This window comes from Oxyura jamaicensis, chromosome 2, assembly GCF_011077185.1.
Source record: "Oxyura jamaicensis isolate SHBP4307 breed ruddy duck chromosome 2, BPBGC_Ojam_1.0, whole genome shotgun sequence".
Lineage (NCBI taxonomy): Eukaryota > Metazoa > Chordata > Aves > Anseriformes > Anatidae > Oxyura > Oxyura jamaicensis.
Window position 1 is genome coordinate 53,407,918 of NC_048894.1, and position 5,194 is coordinate 53,413,111.

At 44.2% G+C, this 5,194-nt stretch overlaps 1 long non-coding RNA gene across 1 annotated transcript; it reads left to right on the forward strand.

Moving 5' to 3' along the window:
- Window positions 1–995: 995 nt before the first annotated feature.
- Window positions 996–3,310, forward strand: LOC118161431. Its single transcript, XR_004748023.1, has 2 exons — window positions 996–1,220; window positions 3,193–3,310. It is a non-coding gene; the product is annotated as an uncharacterized LOC118161431 (long non-coding RNA).
- The last annotated feature ends 1,884 nt before the right edge of the window (window positions 3,311–5,194 follow it).

A 5,194-nucleotide genomic window follows, 5' to 3' on the forward strand; every position in this document is an offset into this window, starting at 1 on the left:
TGGTGTACGGAATGTTCTGAAGGCCTTTATTATTCACCGAAATAAAGCACCAGCAAGAATGAGTGGTGTGCAATATAATCAGGGGTCTTTGTTGTTTTCAGAAACCTAATGAATGAACACATGACGTCCACTGGTTTCTGACATGACAGGCATATGGTGTTCATAAATAAATAAAAAGCCTGATGATACAGTTACGTTGATGCCAGTGAGTGGCAACATTTGGTAAGCTGGCAAGTTGTCTGCCCTATCTTGCCTTGGCAGTAAGAACACAGAAATCTCTGAGTAAAAACAATTAATTGTAAATGATAGCTTTTGGGGCTTCCTCCAGCGAAGTCACGTTACTAGGTTCCAAAAGAACCATTAGACCACCTTTTAACATATAGCTTCAGATATATTTATAACAGCCATTAAAATTATGTAGAAGGCAATCGTCAGCCACAGCAGCATTCAACAACAAATAACTACGTACCTGGTAGAGATTCACAGTTACATCAAGGAATGAGGCAGGACCTAGGTGCCTACATTTTTATTAGATTCAAAACTGAGATCCTGAAACTAGCAAAGTAGCCACCTACTGGACCGATGCTTCTCTCAGGTTTTAGAGTGGTCTACTCTTGGTGGTGCTTGCTGGAGCATGGTTGACCCAGGTTCAGTTTCCAAATCTCTTAATGGGCTTAGGAACCCCAGTTTGTCATCTCTCCCAGGAATGCTCTCTATATACACCCCTCTTTCCACATGTTGTCACTGCTTGCCTGAATTGTCACACTTTCACCAGTGGCATCACTACTGCAACATTTGGAGGACATAGGAATAAGTATCTTTCTTCCACACTTGTATTCCAAAGCCACAACCTGATCTCTAGCAGTGATTCATCGCAGTGACCCCTTCCAAAACACAAAACAAATATTATCACAAGCACCTGAGATAATCACTGCGGTGTACTTGCCCGCAGAAGTCACTGCAGGGCAGTAAAAGCTGTAGAGTCCATGCCTTTAAATCTCCAAACCCAACAGTCTGACTGCAAGCTTAGTCATACATCCTCATCTCAGGATTCATCTGGCTTCATCAGTTGCCTGTGGCACCTCCAGGCTCCACAGATGAACCTCGCCCTTCAGGCTTCACTGTGCTGAACCCTGACCCATAGCACAAAACCACAAGCCCTAATCAGGCCAGAACATACCTGAGGTGGGTATAATCTGAAGGAAGTACCCTTCTGTGGTGTTTGTGGTCACCTCCCTTGGGTTAAGGATAGCCTAAAATTTGGGTTTAGAAGAGCAGCATACAATTTATTCCTGGGCACCAAAGTGTTCAAATGGTCCTGTGTTCATGTCCAGACACTAGAGATCGCCTCCCTTTGGATAAACGTAGTTAAAGTGATAATTAAAACTGAGAAAGAGTTGGAAAGAATAAGATACAGGCTGGTGCTGTAGTGTCAAATCAGCCCTCACTTGGTCACAGGATAGCAAGAACCATCCAGCTGAGAGCTGGAGGTCTGTGTTTGTTTTTCATAGGGTATGTGAAAATAAAGGCTGACAAAAATTAAAGGTTGACAATACTGAATGGACTCGAGTTAGCTGCAGAATGGCAGGGATCACCTCTCTGGGATTTGGGTTAGAATTCCTGAGGTATCCTGAGGCTGGAAATTGCACCTTACATTCTGTGAGGACCACTGAAGTAGGAAGAGGTTTGATGCAGACAGGGCTGAAAGGGTAAAACTGAGTTTTGAGGGGTTTCCCCTTGATAGTAGGGGTTCTCCTCTTGTGTTTGTGTTAATGAAACAGTTGGAGGAAAGAATGATCCGGAGTATTGTATTTATTTCTGAATTTTACTGGAATTGCCATCCTAAATTGAGGATGCTAATACAGTAGTAGAATGATTGTAGTAGAGCTTAATAGGATACATTTTGATCTGTTAATGGCCAGGGTTAACACCTCTCCTGCTTTTAGAAAAGACCATGTGTTAGCCTGATAGAGTCAGAAAAACCCTGCTTTGGATCACAGCGATAATAATTCTCGTGTTAAGGCTACAGTTAGTGCTCAGTTTAGGGGCAAGCTAAGGTTTGAGGGAGAAATGGATGGAGAATTATGACCATCTTAATCCTTTATGGAATATCAAACAGGAAGGAGGGTGGTACTGGTAAAATTGGACATGATACCTCCTTTAAATTAAACTGTGGCTAGATCGAAGATGGGGATAAAGGTGTGAGAGAAATGAAGTTACAGAAATGTCATTCTAGAACCACTGGGTTTTGCAAAGGCTGTGGGGCTGTGGTCTCGTTGGTAGTTTCAGTTTCAGGTTAGACCAAGAAGGGCAAGGACTGCTGATATTGTATACGAATCTTGCAGGAGCCACTGATATAGGATGAGGTTTGTCCACAGGAAAATCTAATGGGCAACGGTTTGGGTTTCGATAGTTGTGCTGGCTCTGCTGACTCAAGGCTAGTGTTAGGATTCAGAGTTGACAGAGCAGGTGTTGGAGCACTGAGTTTATTTCAGAATTCCGCAGGAACTATAAGTTGATGGTTGTTCTTGAAAGGAAGAGGTTGTATGGAATGGGTGATAGCTACTTTCTAGGACACAAGTGGTTGAAGATCTGTTGTCATTTCTTCTGTCTGCAAGGGCCACCAAAAGCTAACCCCAACCAAACCCTGAGTGTGCTGCCTGCCACAGAAACATCTTAAACTCATTACACACCAGCCAGCACCACTTTTCATATTGATGCTGATTAGCTTATTAATACTTGTTGCCCAGAACCCTAATAACTAAAAATATGGTCAGGCCTGTCACTTCTGCCTGGACAAGACTGCCCATACCCTCATCACTCCTGAAAGTATTTGTGCCCTTCCATGCACCCTGGCTCTTCCAAGAGACAGCAAGAAAGCCGTCCCCAGTTCTCCTTAACCCTAACTAAGCTCAGATCAACAGCCCCTGTTGGCATTCATCCCTGTGAACTCTGCGCAGGATTAAGCTAGGTAACAGAATCAAGCATGGAGGAGAATTACAGCTACTGTGCAGAAAATCAGCGGCTTGAGGAGATAGGTTTACTGTTGGCTGGGAGACCGCTCCTGCAAAGGCTGTATGGGTCTAGAAAAGGATCAGTGCATTCTAGATAAAAGACCAATGATGAGAATAGGAAAATTAGGATAATTAGCCTAGGATTTAAGGCATGATCAGGATGAAAGAAGAGATTCAGCTATTAGAGAAGATAGATGGAGTAGAAAAGATGATGGAGTAGAGAAAGCAGACGCAGTACTGGTTGGGAAAAAAAAAATCAAGAAAGCTTTGCTTGACTAAATTTTAAAGTCATGATTGAAACAGGTGTGGGACACAACAGGCTGAAGATATATTTTTTGTTCTGCGGAGTCTGTAGGTCTGCAGCAGTAGAGTTGTAGTGCAAGATAAGTCTATTGCCGTGGGGGCTACCTTTCTTTGTTGAAGGCTGTGGTTGGTTGGTTGGTTGGAATCACATCTGTACCTTAGGAGCGAAGGACCAGAGAAGGCTTGTTCATTACAGGAACCTGTAAAGCTGCCAAAATCGTAAGAAGATTGGTGACATCTGACGGAAATCAGCTGTGTTTTTTTCATTAAAACATGCTTCCTGGACCTCAAGTTAATGATGTAACTGCGGCTGTGTTTTGATTTGCAACATAAGGACTCAGGCTAGTGTAAGGTCTGCCTGATGAACCCTAGCTAAATGTAAGCAGCACACCCTTTATTGGGATATAGATACAGAAAGTTAAGTTTTGTTTCTGCATCCTGGAAGACAGTTTAGGTTGGGTCAGTTAAAATCACCAATCTTCCACTTAGGCTCAATTTTTTGTTGGGCTGTGGATACAATTTGGCACTGGTGAGACTGATCAGCTCCACCTATTGCTGCAGGACCTATGGGCTAGAAAACTGGAAAGAGGACTACCACCAGCCTGGGTAGATGCATCACACTTAAAACTGTGGGCAGGGAAGAATTTCTTGAATGACTATGCTAGAGGTAGGCATAGGTTACCAAGTTTTACAGCAGGCAGCCGTGGGTTTGGAGAGGGAACTTGGACAAGGGGGATGGGAAGAGGACTTAGCTGCCAAAGTGGGATCCAAGATTAAAGATACCAAGGCAGTTCAAATGTTCTGTTTATCCCTGGAACCCGTAAAGTCTGCAGGTCTGGTATGAGCATTTTACCATTGACAGTATGAAGTCATTAATAAATTACGGTAAACAAACTGTATTTGTTACTGGATTCCAGGGACAAGTTGAGCTGAGAATTGATTTCTGAAAGCCACTCTATTGGACAAGATATGATGATGTGTTTTGTGTTAGAAGGAAACTTTGTGCTAAAGATCTGCTAGCATTAGGTGACTGTAGAGGGCTGATGCTATTTGGAAAATGGCTGATGTAGTTTGCCGTAAGAGATCAAACTATGGCAAGTGAGGATTGCTGGGCAAGAGAATAAAGATGTGTTTGGGATGAAAGAGGCAAATTCCTCGATACAGCTGCAATGCAGTTCTGGGATAGCCAAGAGTTGATCTTCTGGCCTTAATGCAAGAGTTTGTGTAATGACTGCAAAACGAGGTTTATTCACCTTTCCTGCAGACACCACAAGAGAAGCAGGAGTGCTGGGCACAGAAAGGAACAGGGAATGTGATGGGCCGTGCTTGGCTTTAGGCGAAGTTCATCCCTCGGGCCCACAAGGGGCCGAGAAGTTAACTGTACTCCTGAGAGGTGTGTGCTGTAGTGCTCTGGGGAGTACGGACACCTTTAGTTGGGCTACTGTTTAAGTTCAGGTCACTGGGACGGAGTTTAAGGTTACGATTAGCCCTCGGAGCAGAAGTGGCTAGAGTGTCGAGTTTAACACAATGTTCCAGACCAATATGAGAACTATGCTGGGAGACATTTTTGGGCAGAGTTAGCTGGCCTAACTGGATTCAAGCCAAGGTTAAGGGCTTGGCATTGCAGGAACCGAAAAGCAACATTTATGTCTGGACCACAGAACCACAGAATGGTTAGGGTTAGAAGGAACCTCTGGAGGTCATCTGGTCCAAGCCCTCTGATCAAGCAGGGCCACCCAGAGCAGGTGGCCCAGGAGCATGTCCAGGCATCTTTTGAAGATCTCCAAGAAAGGAGACCCCATACCCTCTCACAGGCAACCTGTGCCTGCACTCCATCACCTGCACAGCACAGAAGTGCTGCCTGGCGTTTAGACAGA